The 18,601-nt window shown below is 41.8% G+C and overlaps 1 protein-coding gene across 1 annotated transcript in view; it reads left to right on the forward strand.

Annotated features, from left to right (window-relative positions):
- The first annotated feature begins 1,401 nt into the window (after window positions 1-1,401).
- Window positions 1,402-18,601, forward strand: part of b3galt1b (UDP-Gal:betaGlcNAc beta 1,3-galactosyltransferase, polypeptide 1b) — a 123,015-nt gene continuing 105,815 nt past the window's right edge. The window contains exon 1 of the mRNA XM_046332979.1: window positions 1,402-1,626. The gene's annotated coding sequence lies outside the window, so the exon portion shown is untranslated. The remainder of the gene's footprint in view (window positions 1,627-18,601) is intronic.

Genomic DNA, 18,601 nt, shown 5'->3' on the forward strand with positions numbered 1-18,601 from the left:
GCGGACATGTTTGTCATAGAGCTTCAGAGGAAGTCTATGTGGGATTGGAAGGAGAGCAATAGCGCTATTGATAGTGTCCTTCTGCTGCGCCTGTTGTAGGTTTAGCCTCTTCATCAATACAAAATGATGCTTTAGGCAGTCGTATACAAACAACTCCACTGCACAGTGAACAAAGTAACACAGTTCATTTTGATCTTCCATTTCATAACTGTGCAGAGGACGAGCCTATACAGTATATGTAGGATCTTCATTTGATCACTTTTTTGTTGCTGAGAATTTTCCTGCACTGCAGGAAATGCAGATGAGCTTTGTGATTTATATACATTCACTGAAAGCCCACATAGTTATATTAACAGTATTGCACTTTTCATGTAGCCTACTTTTGGCCAGCTAATAGCCCAACCACCGATCCAGCAACGTTATGGACTAAACATTCAAATTCTGTTGCTGCAGGATTACTTTGCTCTGACAATTATAGGTCGAATTAAGATCCTGCATCTGTATCGCCGCAGGGAACTGGGTTGGCATTTTGAAAGTGGCACTGTACCCACATCTAGAAGTATAGAAATCATTCTTCTTTAGTCCCGTGTATTAATCACATAAGTTCTTGCTGATAGTCAGACAGACTGATATCTTCCACCTTTTCTTGAACCCTCTTCCCCACAATAATTGAACCCTTCAACCGAAGAACCATAGTGTATTGTTTATTTTCAGATGATTACAAATGTTGTGTCTTTATATATTTTGTATTAGAAGTTCACTGTAATGTCCAGAGTTCTCAACTGAAATGTACATGCATTGTACATGTTGTCCATTTTTGTATGTAATATCAAGACTCTGGATGATTCATATTGACTATACAACTAGAAATATACCATATCACTAACATTTCCCAAAATTGAGATATATGGTTATTTCATTTGAAGGGTTCAATTGAGCTTATTGGGGTGGTGAATTCTACAAAGAGGTGAGAGCAAATCCCAGAAGGTCAATAGTCAGCTAATAGGTGAATTAAGGTACAGTAAAGTCAATTGGAAATGCTGAAAACCCTTGTTCTCTTTCCTGCCCCCTCTCTCTGACTTTCCACCACCTCATAAAAATTGGGTTTGAGTTACAGCATTCGGAAACTATTAAGCCCTGTGACTTTTTCCACATTTTGGTAGGTTACAGCCTTATTCTAAAATTGATTACATTGTTTAAAACCCCCCAGAAATATGACATTTACATAGGTATTCAGATCCTTTACTTAGTACTTTGTTGAAGCATCTCTGTCAGTGATTACCCAAGAAGACAGAGTCTTCTTGGGTATGATGCTACAAGTTTGGCACACCTGTATTTGGGGAGTTTCTTCCATTCTTCTCTGCAGATCCTCTCAAGCTCTGTCGGGTTGGATGGGGAGCGTCGCTGCACAGCTATTTTCAGGTCTCTCCAGAGATGTTTGATTGCATTATTTTAGAAGAAAAAACGTAATCTAGTGCAGAAGAGTAGTTTGTGAAGTCATGGAGAAAATTAGCTCTCTATCTGAGAGGATGGAGTGGTCCAAATGGATTTGGGTCCTCTCATTTAAACTGCAAGACACTAAAGTTCCAGCAGAGGAAGGACTCGGAGGACTCACACAGACCGTAGGTAAATATTGTATACAGCACGCCTCAGTGCCCAACTTAACCAGAGAACTCCACTCTTCACTCATTTAACATCATCACATCAACCACTTATTTAGAGTATTTTGACTCCACTGAAACAGATGATGTGCTTAACTGTCATACGGCCATTTATTTTTAGCCTATTTTGGACATTTTTTCCTCCGCTCATGTCATTTTGAGGTGCTATTTCTCTAGTCTTCTTTGTGAGATTAGATTCATAAACTGTTGTTGTTGTTGTTGTTGTTCTTGATAGGGTTGCAAAGGGATGGTGTAAAACTGAACATTTCCATGTTTAACAGTGAACTACCAGTATTGTTCTAACTTTTATGTAATTTATCACAAGACAACTAATGGCCCTTTAGGGTAATTCATATTATCACAGGTGTCTGTAATTATATCTGTCAATCATAAATGATCATAAATATAAACCATTGGTGTTTAATATGTGGGTTTCAACATGAAATATCCACACAATTGAAAAAAAAATGCTATGTCCATATGTCTTTGTAATACATATTTTGGCAATGAATTGGTTGCAGTTGTGGAAAAAAGTAAATAGTTGGAAGAGTTGCATTAATTTAAATGAATTCCATTGTTGATTAGATACTTTTTTCATTAATTAGGTTATTTTCTCTTGAAACATATGGTCTAACCACTAGAAACTCATGGACAATATGGACACAATTATGAATCCTATATAGGAATACATTTTATACTGTAGTATTTGCAGTTTACTATAGTATAAATACTGTAGTAAAAATGATTTTGTAAATACTATAGTAATTACTGTAGTCTTTTTGTGGACTGTGGTATACTGTATCAATCAATCAAATGCATTTCTAAAGGCCTTTTTACATCAGCAGATGTCACAAAGTTTATTCAGAAACCCAGCCTAAAGCTCAAAAGAGCAAGCAATGCAGATACACGGTGGCTAGGGAAAAACTCTAGAAATGCAGGAACCTAGGAAGAAACAGAGAGTAACTAGGCACTTCTGGCTGTGCCTGACAGAGATTACAAGAGTACATGTCCATTAAGGTCAGATCGTTCTTCAAGATGTTCAAACGATCGTAGATGACCAGCAGGTCAAATAATAATCACAGTGGTTATAAAGGGTGAATGTCAGTTGGCTTTTCATAGCCGAGCATTCAGAGGTCGAGACAGCAGGTGCGGTAGAGAGAGCAGAAACAGCAGTAGCATGTCCGGTGAACAGGTCAGGGTTCCATAGCTGCAGGCAGAACAGAAGAAACGGGAGCAGCAGCATGACCAGGTGAACTGAGGACGGGGACAGCCATGTAGTCCTGAGGCATGGTCCTAGTGCTTATGTCCTCCAGGAGGGGAGAGAGAAAAGCGAGAGAGAGATGGGAGAATTAGAGGGAGCATACTTAAGATCACACAGGAAGCCAGATAAGACAGGAGAATTACACCAATTAGGACAGACTGACACTAGCCCCCCGGCACAGACTACTATTGCAGCATAGATACTGGCAACTGAGACGGGGGTGGGGAGACACTGGCCCGATCCAATGATACCCCCGGACAAGGCCAACCAGGTATTTTTTATTTAACCTTAATTTAACTAGGCAAGTCAGTTAAGAAGAAATTCTTATTTACAATGATGGCCTACCAAAAGACAAAAGGCCTCCTGCAGGGACGGGGGCTGGGATTAAAAATAAAAATACATTTAAAAGAAATAGGACAACACACACATCATGACAAGAGAGACAACACAACACTACATAAAGAGAGACCTAAGACGACAACATAGCATGACAGCAACACATGGCAACACAGCATGGTAGCAACACAACATGATAACAACATGGTAGCAACACAACATAGCAGCAGCACAACATGGTAGCAGCACAAAACATGGTACAAACATTATTGGGCACAGACAACGGCACAAAGGGCAAGAAGGTAGAGACAACAATGCATCAATCAAAGCAGCAACAAATGTCAGTAAAAGTGTCCATGATTGAGTCTTTGAATGAAGAGATTGAGATAGAACTGTTCAGTTTGAGTGTTTGTTGCAGCTCGTTCCAGTCGCTAGCTGCAGCGAACTGAAAATATGAGCGACCCAGGGATGTGTGTGCTTTGGGGACCTTTAACAGAATGTGACTGCCAGAATGGGTGTTGTATGTGGAGGATACGGGCTGCAGTAGATATCTCAGATAGGGGGGAGTGAGGCCTGAGAGGGCTTTATAAATAAGCATCAACCAGTGGGTCTTGCGACGGGTATACAGAGATGACCAGTTTACAGAGGAGTATAGAGTGCAACGATGTGTCCTATAAGGAGCATTGGTGGATAATCTGATGGCCGGATGGTAAAGAACATCTAGCCGCTTGAGAGCACCCTAACCTGCCGATCTGTCAATTATAATACGATCTATATATTATAATACGGTGTGTGGTTTTATTCAGAATCAACGTTTTGGGAACAATGTGTCTAGTGTTTTGAGAACAGACTATCTGTCTGAGCCAGATCCGGGGAGACCTTGGCTGGGACACTGAGAACTTCCCAGTCCCAGGTCTCTCCCTATCTTAGGGGAGGGTAGGAAGACACTATTCTCACATACTCCCCTAGGCTCTGTTGGCGGACGGATTTGATGGTTGGTGTGGAAGTATGTGTGTCGCTATAAATTGAAGGTCTTGTACTGTACACGTCAAAATGTTCCCGTGAATAAACATTTAACTTTGGTAGACTGGGCCTCTGTCTGTTTCCTTTTCTATCAGTATCTTACAAATCCTGATATAACAGACTACGGGTAACTTAATTGACTTGATAAATGAACAGGAGTATAGAATTCTCCTGACATTATGTCTCCGTAATCTAGCAGGGGTACAGTAGTGGAAAATGTACTTCTGTAGCTCAGTTGGTAGAGCATGGCGCTTGTAACGCCAGGGTAGTGGGTTCGATTCCCGGGACCACCCATACGTAGAATGTATGCACACATGACTGTAAGTCGCTTTGGATAAAAGCGTCCGCTAAATGGCATATTTCATATTTCTTTACTCAATTGTCGTACTTGAGTAAAAGTACAGATACCTTCATAGAAAATTACTCAAGTAAAAGTGAAAGTCACCAAGTAAAATACTTGAGTAAAAGTATCTGCTTTTAAATGTACTTAAGTACTGGTGTAAAAAGTACTCAATCATCATACTTGAATAAAAGTGAAAAGTAAAAGTAAATGTTATACAGTTGAAGTGTGAAATTAACATACACCTTAGCCAAATACATTTAAACTCAGTTTTTCACAATTCCTGACATTTAATCCTAGTAAAAAATCCCTGTCTTAAATCAGTTAAGATCATCGCATTCACAGCCATATAAGGAGACATTGGAACACAGCGCATTCAAAATCTGGGGCACTTCCTGTATGAAATTTCATCTTTGTTTCGCCTGTAGCACTTGTTATGTGGCACTCACAGACAATATCTTTGCCGTTTTGGAAACGCCAGAGTGTTTTCTTTCCAAAGCTGTCAATTATATGCATAGTCGAGCATCTTTTCGTGACAAAATATCTTGTTTAAAATGGGAACGTTTTTTTTATCCAAAAATTAAAAGAGCGCCCCCTATATCGAAGAAGTTAATGCTATGCTAGGCTATCAATACTATTACACAAATGCTTGTGTAGCTTTGGTTGAAAAGCATATTTTGAAAATATGAGATGACAGTGTTGTTAACAAAAGGCTAAGCTTGTGTTTGAATATATTTATTTCATTTCATTTGCGATTTTCATGAATAGGAAACGTTGCGTATGGTAATGAGCTTGAGGCTATGATTACGCTCCCGGATACGGGATTGCTCGACGCTAGAGGTTAATGGTGGTTTTGGAGCAGTGGCTTCTTCCTTGCTGAGCGGCCTTTCAGGTTATGTCAATATAGGACTCGTTTTACTGTGGATATAGATACTTTTGTACCTGTTTCATCCATAATCTTCACACGGTCCTTTGCTGTTGTTCTGGGATTGAGTTGCTCTTTTCGCAAAAAAATACATTCATCTCTACGAGGCAGAATGCGTCTCCTTCCTGAGTGGTATGACGGCTGCGTGGTCCCATGGTGTTTATGCTTGCGTACTATTGTTTGTACAGATCAACGTGGTACCTTCAGGCATTTGGAAATTGCTCCCAAAGATGAACCAGTCGGAGGTCTACAAATGTTTTCTGTGGTCTTGGCTGATTTCCCATGTCAAGCAAAGACGCACTAAGTTTGAAGCTAGGCCTTGAAAAACATCTACAGGTACACCTCCAATTGACTCAAATGATGTTAATTAGCTTCTAAAGCAATGACATAATTTTCTGGAATTTTCCAAGCTGTTTAAAGGCACAGTCAACTTAGTGTATTGTGGTGTACAGCAGGTCAGCCACCAGGGGGAGACTCGTCTTGGCCTGGTGACAGACGGAGTATACATCTTGAGGCGATGGCTTGGTCTGCTGGACGTGCCAGGCCTCGACGGGCTCTCCGGCCAGGACTAATTGGGGCTGATTGGGAGTTGGTGAGTAATCAAGGGCTGATTGCTCACCAGCTGTGCAAGTCTCCACGCAGGGAGAGAGGGGACGGGTGGGGGGGGGGGGGGGGGGAAAGGACCCCGCCTCTCCCTGCATTGCAGAGTTAACAGGGATGGTTGCAGAGGTAACAGGACTGAGTTCAGTTTTGATCCTCACAGGACACAGCAAGACCCGGAGCCAGGAAGACAGTATCCCGGAGAGGATCTCATGGGGCAGACCTATTCTTTTCTTTTGAATTATTATTTTAATAAACACCTTTGAAACTGAGCTAATCCTACTCTGTCCGTGTCTGATCTGTGTAAACGTTTTGACCCAACCCCCTGGTCTGCCACAGTATGTAAACTTCTGACCCACTGGAATTACGATACAGTGAATTTTAAGTTGAAAAAATTACTTGTGTCATGAACAAAGTAGATGTCCTAACTGACTTGCCAAAACTATAGTTTGTTAACAAGAAATGTGTGGAGTGGTTGAAAAAAAAGTTTGAATGACTCCAACCTAAGTGTATGTAAACTTCCGACTTCAACTGTACATATTCTTGGTACCATTTGAAAGGAAACACTGAAGTTTGTGGAAATATGAAAGGAATGTAGGATAACATAACACAATAGAACTGGTAAAATATAATACAAAGAAAAAACATTTGAAATGCAAGAGAAAGGCCATCATGTATTTTTCCAGCCCAGCTGTAATTTAGATTTTGGCCACTAGATGGCAGTAGTATGTGCATCGTTTTAGACTGATCCAATGAACCATTGCATTTCTGTTCAAAATGTTGTATCAAAACTGCCCAAATGTGCCTAATTGGTTTATTAATAACTTTTCATGTTCAAACCTGTGCACTCTCCTCAAACAATAGCATGGTATTATTTCACTGTAATAGCTACTGTAAATTGGATAGTGCAGTTAGATTAACAAGAATTTAAGCTTTCTGCCAATATCAGATATGTCTATATCCTGGAAAATGTTATTGTTACTACAACCTCATGCTAATCGCATTAGCCTACGTTAGCTCAACGTCCTGCAGGGGACCCACCGACCCTGAAGAAATTTGAAGACATTTCTGGAGTGGTTGAAAAATGTGTTTTAATGACTCCAACCTAAGTGTATGTAAACTTCTGACTTCAACTGTCAATGGATGAGAAAGCTTCCTACTGCCTGAGCTATGTGGATGAAAATTTAGAATAGCGTGGAACTAGGATCGAGCCTTGGGGTACACCGTTGATGTCAGGCAGTGGCTGAGACAACAGATGCTCGGACTTTATACACTGCACTCTTTGAGATAGGTAGTTAGCAAACTAGGCCAACGACCCTTCAGAGACACCAATACTCCTTAGCCTGCCCACAAGATGAAATGGTCTACCATATCAAAAACTTTGTCCAAGTCAATAAAAATAGCAGCACAACATTGCTTAGAATCAAGGGCAATGGTGACATCATTGAGGACCTTTAAGGTTGCAGTGACACATCCATAACCTGAGCGAAAACCAGATTGCATACCAGAGAGAATACTATAGAGATCAATATATATCCCCACCCACTTTGCCAAAGCACGGCCCCACACCACCAGCAGGATATCAACAGACCATCAATTTACTAACCTGAAACAAGGCAGACTATAGCCCTCAAAAACCTCCACCACAAGCACGAGGGGGCGCAAACCTGGACAGGAAAATGACGTCAGTGACCATTACATAAAAATCGGAGAAAGCCCTGCCTTCAGCTGTTTGCTTCGAAATTCTAGGAACAATAAGGAGGCCTGCGTCTTGTGACCGTGGCGTATGTGCATGTATGCAAAGCAGGACGAAATCGGAGAGATACAGTGAGGGAAAAAAGTATTTGATCCCCTGCTGATTTTGTACGTTTGCCCACTGACAAATAAATGATCCGTCTATCATTTTAATTGTAGGTTTATTTGAACAGTGAGAGACAGAATAACAACAAAGAAATCCAGAAAAACATGTCAACATGTCAAAAATGTTATAAATTGATTTACATTTCAATGAGGGAAATAAGTATTTGACCCCACACAAAACATGACTTAGTACTTGTTTGGCAATCACAGAGGTCAGACGTTTCTTGTAGTTGGCCACCAGATTTGCACACATCTCAGGAGGGATTTTGTCCCACTCCATTTTGCAGATCTTCTCCAAGTCACTAAGGTTTCGAGGCTGACGTTTGGCAACTCAAACCTTCAGCTCCCTCCACAGATTTTCTATGGGATTACGGTCTGGAGACTGGCTAGTCCACTCCAGGACCTTAATGTGCTTCTTCTTGAGCCACTCCTTTGTTGCCTTGGCCGTGTGTTTTGGGTCATTGTCATGCTGGAATACCCATCCACGACCCATTTTCAATGCCCTGTCCATCGTCCCTTTGATGCGGTGAAGTTGTCCTGTCCCCTTAGCAGAAAAACACCCCCAAAGCATAATGTTTACACCTACATGTTTGACGGTGGGGATGGTGTTCTTGGGGTCATAGGCAGCATTCCTCCTCCTCCAAACACGGCGAGTTGAGTTGATGCCAAAGAGCTCAATTTTGGTCTCATCTGACCACAACACTATCACCCTGTTGTCCTCTGAATCATTCAGATGTTCATTGGCAAACTTCAGACAGGCATGTGCTTTCTTGAGCAGGGGGACCTTGCGGGTGCTGCAGTATTTCAATCCTTCACGGCGTAGTGTGTTACCAATTGTTTTCTTGGTGACTATGGTCCCAGCTGTCTTGAGATAATTGACAAGATCCTCTCGTGTAGTTCTGGGCTGATTCCTCACCGTTCTCATGATCATTGCAACTCCACGAGGTGAGATCTTGCATGGAGCCCCAGGCCGAGGGAGATTGACAGTTGGTGGATGATCTTGTAGCCCATTCCAGCCTTGTGTAGGTCTACAATCTTGTCCCTGACATCCTTGGAGAGCTCTTTGATCTTGGCCAAGGTGGAGAGTTTGGTTGATTGATTGCTTCTGTGGACAGGTGTCTTTTATACAGGTAACAAACTGAGATTAAGGAGCACTCCCTTTAAGTGCGCTCCAAATCTCAGCTTGAAAAAGAGCTGTCGGACTCCATCTCAGCGTATTCTGTTTCTGGGTCTCGAGCTAAACTCAAGCTAGACTCAAACTACTGTAGGTTCCGGCTCTGCTTAGCCAAATTTTGTTTCGGTCACAAACTGCATTTTTGCCCGTGCCTATGCCTACTGGGGATGATGGCTTCTGTGATAGAAGTCGTTCCTGTAGGGCTATTGTTGGTACGGCCCTTCCAGCGCTGAGTGGTAGCGACTTACCTGAACGCATCTCACAGCCTAATCTCACAGCCTAATCCAGTCACGTTGGGTGTCCCTGTCAGGGTTACGGGCCATGGCCCAGTGTTCGGACCCTCTGCTATTGTCAGGGGGCTCACATGGGCTCAGTTGTATCCCGCAAAGTGATCACAACAGACGCATCCCACCGTGGGTGGGGTGCACCGTATGAAGGCAACTTGATTCGGGGGCTAATGGACACTGGTGCGCACTGCAAGTCAATTAGTATCTGGAGCTCAGCTCCTTCCCCAATATTCGGTGTGCATCAACAGATGGGGAGAGACTGCGAGACTGCCTCTCTCCCTCCTAATCTTGGCTCGTTCCCTATTGTTGGGGAGCAGTGTGCACATGATTTCGCGTTGAGCGACGCATGTCCCTGGTTGCCTCAACTCGTGTGCAGATATTATATCCAGTTGTGGGACCCTCTCTCTCTCAGTAGCGGAGGCACACCCAGGAATGGGATATTTTCGTCAGGGCCGACGTAGATCTTTACGCATCGCAAGAAAATGCTCAGTGTCGTCTCGATGAGGGACCCGATTGCCCTATTGGGAACGGACGCTCTGGTGCACTAGTGGCTTCGGACCCTCCTTTACGTGTTTCAGCAAGTGGTTCTGATTCAGTCCACATTGGAGTGGGTGCACCAGGAGGGCTTACCATTGATTCTCGTGGCTCCCCATTGGCCCAGCCACCATTGGTTCCCCGAGATCATTCACCTTTTAGGCTGGGACCCGTGAAAACTCCCATTACGCAGGGACCTGTTGCTCCTATGGGCCTGGCCACTAAGAGGGCCAATCTGATGGCTAGCGGTTTACCTCCGAATGTTATTTCTATCATTCAGTATACAAGGGCATCCTCCATGAGAGGGCTGTATGTGTACAAGTGGCAAGATAACGGACTTGTCAGTGCTCATGGCTTTGGCTGAACGTGCTGGGGACCTCCACGCATTATCCTACCTGTGCTCAGTTCGCCCGGGCGACTCTATGGTGACGTTTCATCCAAATGCGGCCTTCATCCCAAAAGTCATGGCTGTGTCCTACAGGTCCTTAACTTTTGAGCTATTTCCCTTTTTCGCCCTTTCCCTCTAAGCAGCGTCTCTCCCACTGTTTTGTGGAGCCTATCTCCCATGCATATAGCAGCAAGGGGCAAGGGTTGCCTAGGTTTTATCCCTTGGATGTCACTGCTCCCAGTATTGCACACAGTGTGCTTACAGCTGGGAGAGGGGAAAGTCACTAGGCAGTGTGATATGTGCACAATATCCAGACTGCCGCATCTGGCTGGGTCAGGTCTGGGTGGTCTGCCATGGACCGTTTCATTTAGTATCCGTTGGGGTCGGCTTGGGGCGTGATTATATTTCCCTATAGTATGTTGTACCGGCATTGACTGACTGAAAGGGAAAGTAACTTTTTGTTATGACTAAGTACTGTTCCCTGAAGGAGGGAAAAGAGGTCCAACGCTTGTTTGGCCCAGCACCGCCCATTCCTGGGCTCGGCGAAGAGCGGTATTAAATTGAAGGAATGAATCCTAGCCTCACGCTTATCACCCATGGAAGACACGGCTTGCAGCAAGGCTCGTATTTAACTTGCTTTGTCAGGCGTGATTGTATACCCTTCAACCAAAGTCCCCCGTAGTATGTTGTACCTTGTTTTCCTCCTTCTGAGAACAGTAGTTATAGTCATAATGTTACGTTTTTGTGGACTGTAGTGTTTGTGCGGACATTTCTGTAGTATTTACTTCAGTGTTTTCTTTATAATACTGAAGTATTTACTATGGTATTCTACAGTATAACATTAAAAAGTACTACACAGGATCAAGGGATACTACAGTATGTAGTATAGTATTCTACAGTATACTACAGTTTAATAAAGAATTCTATAGTATTCTATTGTAATTCTATAGTGTTTTTTATGTGGGCATGGTCAAGAACATTTACTAACATTACTAATTTACGTTTGTCTTGCCACCTTGTGTAGATTTCACCCTATTGACACATTTCTCGACCAACTCAGAGTGTTGGCAGAGGAACTGTGTAGAAGAAAGGGTACCTTCAAAGCAGGAACAATTCTTTCATAGGCAGTGTTTGTATGATCCTGGATTGAGGCAGTTGGCTTTGTTTGCGACTTTTGAAACAGACCCCTAACCTCGACTTGGGTGCAAGCAGCGGGCTTGAGGGTCCTAGTAACCCTTTTAGTTTCTCAGGCACTGTTTACGCACCAGTTCAACGAAATATCAAATTAAAAAACTATAGCTGAGATTAGCAATGAACGGCATTCACATAATGACAGAAAGGAGACAAGAGCGGTCGGATAACAAAGCAAGCCCTCCATCATCACTCTACCTTCCTTTATGTACAATCAGGGAACGCGTGACCATGTTTATATCGCTACCACAAGGATGATGCAAGTGAAGTTTAGTCTAGTTTGTGTAAATGATTTAAATCTCAGTTGGTACTCTCTACATTAGCTTTTCTAAAATACTTCAACTACACTCAAAGCTGTAATACGTAGAATGTATGCACACATGACTGTAAGTCGCTTTGGATAAAAGCGTCTGCTAAATGGCATATATTATTATTATTATAATACGCCGTCGAGCAAGCGACAGTACTTCCGGTTTCCGAAAATATACATTTTTCAGGATGTTCAGACCACATCATAGGGCAACAATATGTGTGATTATACAGATATACAAATCACAATATTTCACATTGTTTGTCTGTAGTACAAAAAAGTCTAACATTCATTTGCATGAGACAAAGTCTACTTGATCAATAGTTATTGCTCTAGTATCCTATGTTGCCACTGGTGCTAATGACATCTATAGTGCCACCAACTAGTCTGGTGTAGCCACCTACGGCTGCAGTGAATTTATATTCACACAGCTTCTAAGGACATATACATAAGGTTTACATACCAAATTTCATGGCCCCATGTCCATCGATTCAGTTCTTATATCCCTGGTGTGATATGGTGCCATCTAGTAGTTTAACGTGGCCCACTTTGAATGCAGCAACTAATCATTCTCAAATTCATTAGAGGCAAATTCATTGAGTCTATGTACTACATCTGAAGTCAATCTGATTTATGGTTAATGAGAAGGTTTTTAAAGTATTTTTAGCATTAGCATATGTGCTAGTGTGCATCTGTAGGTACAGTGCAGTCATATTTGAATGCAACAACAATTCAATTCAATTCAACTCAAAACCATTAAATACTAGTCTAAATACAAAATCTGACATGATTCATGAGGAGAAAATGATTGCAGATGATTTTGAGGATGTGTTACTGTACATATGCAAATAATTAGTTGTTAATAGTTTCCTTGTTTGAGATATAAATACCAAATTCAGTGTGGTTAATTGTAGGGATGTATATGATAGCGATGACAAGTTTCAAGTTGATATGCCACTGTGGAGTGGATTTACAGTGGTTTAAATGGACACAAAATCTGATTTCCTGATGTATCAATAACTGTCACGACTTTCGCCAAAGTCGGTCCCTCTCCTTGTTCGGGCGGCGTTCGGCGGTCGACGTCACCGGGCTTCTAGTCATCGCCGATCCACTTTTCATTTTCCATTTGTTTTGTCTTTGTTTTACACACCTGGTTTCAATTCCCCAATTACATGTTCATTATTTAACCCTCTGTTTTCCCCATGGTTTTTGTGCGTGATTGTTTTATGTATGTTCGGTCCGTTATTGTGGGCTCGGTATTACGACATGTTGTTGGAATATTTGAGTAAAGTTACTTGTGTTACTCATCTCTGCTGTCCTGCGCCTGACTCCTCTGCACCAGCTACACCCAGACAATTACAATAACACTCTCGAACAATCCTTTAGCGTTTCTCAAACTGGTGTTATTATTTGGCTGTTTTTCAAAGGTTTTCCCAAATTTCCAAGATGGAGGAAAATCTATCCTGACAGACCTTATGGATCCTTGAGACAAATGTGTTCAACGTGAGGAAAGATGCCTACATACAAAGTTTCAAGTATCTAGATGAAACTGGGTGGCAGATATGAGGCTTTAAGTGAGACTGCTTATAATTATGCTATCTATATATAGGCCATTGTGCCAAGTTACCCATGGCCTCTAGTTTCTGTGTGCCCTTTTTGTTTTTAAAGAGACCAATATATTCTTGAGTTATTTGACCAGCTTTTTGACCTTCCTGTGACATCGGGTGCTATAGGTGTCCTGGAGGGTTAGGTGTCCTGGAGGGTTAGGTGTCCTGGGGGGTTAGGTGTCCTGGAAGGATAGGTTATCACAGCTTCGCTGTGAACCCCTAAATATTCAAAGAACTAAATTGGTAATCCGCAAACATTCTCCTGTCACTCCGAGAATGTAATCACATTCTCAAATAGTGGATTACTCATTGTTTACTCTCTATTCCTATTGGTAAACACATTATTATTATCATTATTTTTACCCCTTTTTCTGTAATATCAAATTGGTAGTTACAGTCCCGAATGGACTCGGGAGTTGAAAAGGTTGAGATCCATGCGTCCTCCAAATTACAGCCCTGCTGAGCCACACTGATTCATGACACACTGCTCGCTTAACTTCTTGGCGCACCCATCATTTTCATCAACATCCGCTGAATTGCAGAGCGCTAAATTCAAATTAAATTATTAAAAATATTTAATCTCTATGAAATCACAAGTTCAATATAGCAAAACACAGTTTAGCTTGTTGTTAATTCACCTGGTGTGTCAGATTCCAAAAACGCTTTACAGCTAAAGCAAACCAAGTGTTTATGTAAGGACATCTCTCTCAGCAGACAAAACATTACAAACAGCTAGCAGCAAAGTAGATTGGTCACGAAGGTCAGAAAAGCAATAAAATGAATCGCTTTGATGATCTTCGGATGTTTCCACTCACGAGACTCCCAGTTACACAATAAATGTTCCTTTTGTTCCATAAAGATTATTTTTATATCCAAAATACCTCCAGTTGGTTGGCACATTGTGTTCAGTAATCCACAGGCTTGAGCGGTCACGACGGGGCAGATGAAAATTCCAAATAGTATGTGTAAAGTTCGTAGCAACATGTCAAACGTTTTTTATAATCAATCCTCAGGTTGTTTTTACAATAAATAATTGATAATATTTCAACTGGACCGTAGCTTTTTCAATAGGAGAGAGAGAGAAAATGTCTGCTCCAAGCTGTTGGCGCATGCAAAACTCTGCTGGCACCCAGCCATCCACTGACGCGATGTGATCGTTCTTGCTAATTTTTTCAGAATAAAAAGCTGAAACTATGTCTAAAGACTGTTCACACCATGTGGAAGCCATAGCGAATCTGGTTGATATCCCTTTAAATGGAGGGAAGGCATGCAATGGAACAGGGAGCTTTCAAAATAAGAGGCACTTCCTAGTTGGATTTTCCTCAGGTTTTCGCCTGTAATATCAGTTCTGTTATTCTCACAGACAATATTTTGACCGTTTCGGAAACTGTAGAGGGTTTTCTATCCCAATCTGACAATTATATGCATATTCTAGCTTCTGGGCCTGAGAAATAGGCAGTTTAATTTTGGTACGTTTTTCATCCAAACATCAAAATACTGCCCCTACACTCAACAGGTTAACCCGGAAGCCAGCCGCACCAATGTGTCGGAGGAAACATTGTACAAGTGGGGACCAAAGTCAGCATGCATGCGCCTGGCCCGCTACAGGAATCGCTAGAGTGTGATGGGACAATGACATCCCCATCGGCTTAACCCAGACGACACTCATGGGTCTGCCGGTTGCGGCCGGCTGCAACACAGCCTGGGATCACTGTGCCACTGGGGAGACCCCCCTATTGGTAAACTTTTGTTCCCTCTGTAGATGTTCAGACCATCAACACACCACTTCAACCAAGTTATTGCAGTGGGCCATTTTCATTGTTGTGAGATTAGGTCTAAGACACTTTGCCAATCTCCATCAGTTGACAATGATCACACAGAGCACCTTTTGATGGCACTAAAAACCTACCTTTATCAGTACTACAGCGGGCACTGTGAATGTGACACTGTTACAGTCAGCGACCTGCACTGGGCATGCCAGAGTCTGCCTATACTGTAATTGATATTCCCAATGATCCCTAGCGAGTTGCCAATAGAGAGGCTTGTGGCTGACTTTGCAGAAAATTCACTTGGCATGGCTCAAAGGGGATGACAGGAGTTTTGGTCAGGTGACATATGTGCTTTAAGGCCTACATCCTCTCAGTTGTTCAAGTGGTTGCCTGTACAGAATGCACAGTGCCTTCAGAAAATATTCGTATGCCTTGACTTATTCCACATTGTGTTGTGTTACAGCCTGAATTCAAAATAGATTACAATTATGTTTCTTCTCACCAATCTACACACAATACCTCATAATGACAAAGTGAAAACATGTTTTTAGAAATGTTAGCTAATTTATTTCAAATTAAATATAGGAATATCTCATTTACAGAAGTATTCAAACCCCTGAGTCAATGCGCTTGTAGAAGCGCCTTGGCAATGATTACAGCTGGGAAAGTCTCTTTCTGGGTAAGTCTCTAAGAGTTTTCCACACCTGGATTATGCAACATTTGCCCATTATTATTTCCAAAAGTTATTTAAAATTGTTGATCGTTGTTAGACAACCATTTTCAGGTCTTGCCATAGAATTTCAAGTAGATTGAAGTCACAACTGTAACTCGGACACTCAGGAACATTCACTGTCTTCTTGGTAAGCAACTCCAGTGCATATTTGTCCTTGTGTTTTAGGTTATTGTCCTGCTGATAGGTGAATTCATCTCTCAGTGTCTGGTGGAAATCAGACTGAATCAGGTTTTCCTCTAGGATTTTGCCTGTGCTTAGCGCTGTTCCATTTCTTTATTTATCCTGAAAATCTCCCCAGTCCTTAATGACTACAATCATCAAATCAAATCAAATCAAATGTTATTTGTCACATACACATGGTTAGCAGATGTTAGTGCGAGTGTAGCGAAATGCTTGTGCTTCTAGTTCCGACAATACAGTAATAACCAACAAGTAATCTAGCTAACAATTCCAAAACTACTACCTTATAGACACAAGTGTAAGGGGATAAAGAATATGTACATAAAGATATATGAATGAGTGATGGTACAGAGCGGCATAGGCAAGATACAGTAGATGGTATTGAGTGCAGTATATACATATGAGATGAGTATGTAAACAAAGTGGCATAGTTAAAGTGGCTAGTGATACATGTATTACATAAGGATGCAGTAGATGATATAGAGTACAGTATATACGTATACATATGAGATGAATAATGTAGGGTATGTAAACATTATATTAGGTAGCATTGTTTAAAGTGGCTAGTGATATATTTTACATCTCCAATCAATTCCCATTATTAAAGTGGCTGGAGTTGAGTCAGTGTGTTGGCAGCAGCAACTCAATGTTAGTGGTGGCTGTTTAACAGTCTGATGGCCTTGAGATAGAAGCTGTTTTTCAGTCTCGCGGTCCCAGCTTTGATGCACCTGTACTGACCTCGCCTTCTGGATGATAGCGGGGTGAACAGGCAGTGGCTCGGGTGGTTGCTGTCCTTGATGATCTTTATGGCCTTCCTGTGACATCGGGTGGTGTAGGTGTCCTGGAGGGCAGGTAGTTTGCCCCCGGTGATGCGTTGTGCAGACCTCACTACCCTCTGGAGAGCCATATGGTTGTATGGGCGGAGCAGTTGCCGTACCAGGCGGTGATACAGCCCGACATGATGCTCTCGATTGTGCATACCCATAATATGATGCAGTCACCACTATGCTTGAACAACTGGAGAGTGGTACTCAGTAAGGTGTTGTATTGGATTTGCCCCAAACATAACACTTTGTATTCAGGACAAAATGTTAATTGCTTTGCCAATTTCTTTTTGCAGTATTACTTTAGTGCCTTGTTGCAAACAGGATGCATGTTTTGGAATATTTATATTCTGTACAGGCTTCTTTCTTTTCACTCTGTCATTTGGGTTAGGAACTACAATGTCGTTGATCCATCCTCCGTTTTCTCCTATCGCAGCCATTAAACTCTATACCTGTTTTAAAGTCACTTTTGGCCTCGTGATAAAATCCCTGAGTGGTTTCCTTCCTCTCCTGCAACTGAGTTAGGAAGGACGCCTGTATCTTTGTAGTGACTGGGTGTATTGATACACCATCCAAAGTGTAATTAATAACTTCACCATGCTCAATGATCACGTTAAACACTATTATTGTACACAGAATGAGTCCATGCAGCTTATTATGTGACTTGTTAAGCACATTTTTAATCATGAACTTATTTAGGCTTGGCATTAAAAGGGTTTGAATACTTCTATCCTCTTTTAATTTTTAATTAATTTGTAAAAATGTGATCAAACATAATTCCACTTTGACATGATGGGGTATTGTGTGTAGACCAGTGACAAAACATCTCAATTGAATCCATTTTAAATTCAGACTAACACAACAAAATTTGGAACAACTCAAGAAGTGTGAATATTTTCTGAAGGCACTGTATGGAGTGCAGTGTGGGAGCTGTCACAGTCAGGGTTGCTTGAAACCAATGTTTTTTTACAGCCGTGAGTGAGACTACTATGAGGGCCCGTGGGGGCCCGTGGGGATGTTACTGAAGAAAAGACATCCCTGCATCACATTATCACTCCCCTCCAGTGTTCATCAACCATTTTCTTCCAATTGTCAAGTGTGGCTGTGCCTTGACATGTTTTGCGATGTGTCCTTTAGTAAATTCCACACTCCCACTGTATCTTTCAAGCCCTACATTAGCATGTCAATTGTGTTGAATGTAAACATAATATATATTATTTATCCAATTTCTCTTGAGCTTTTTTTTTTACATGATTAGGAAACCTGAGCAGAGTGATTGATGTCCACAGATTTTGTCTGGTAACGCCTCTCAGTACTGAGACAATTTCACACAGGAGAGAAGAAAAGCTCAACTCTTCAGCACCTTTTGGATTATGTTTATTGATGGGTGGCTGGCAATATCACAGACAGAGACCTCTATCGGTTCTGTCAAGCTGCAAGAGTAAATTGCTCTCCCGTTAGGCCAGTTTAATGAGAAAATCTGACTGGTATTAGCAGGGACTTAGATTAACTATTGATTTTTTTTGTTGGAGACTGTAGACTTTCAGTCAAAAGAATGTGTTGTTTCAGGTCTGTCCACAGAAAATCTGAAGTAATGT

This window comes from Oncorhynchus gorbuscha, linkage group LG01 (assembly GCF_021184085.1).
Source record: "Oncorhynchus gorbuscha isolate QuinsamMale2020 ecotype Even-year linkage group LG01, OgorEven_v1.0, whole genome shotgun sequence".
Lineage (NCBI taxonomy): Eukaryota > Metazoa > Chordata > Actinopteri > Salmoniformes > Salmonidae > Oncorhynchus > Oncorhynchus gorbuscha.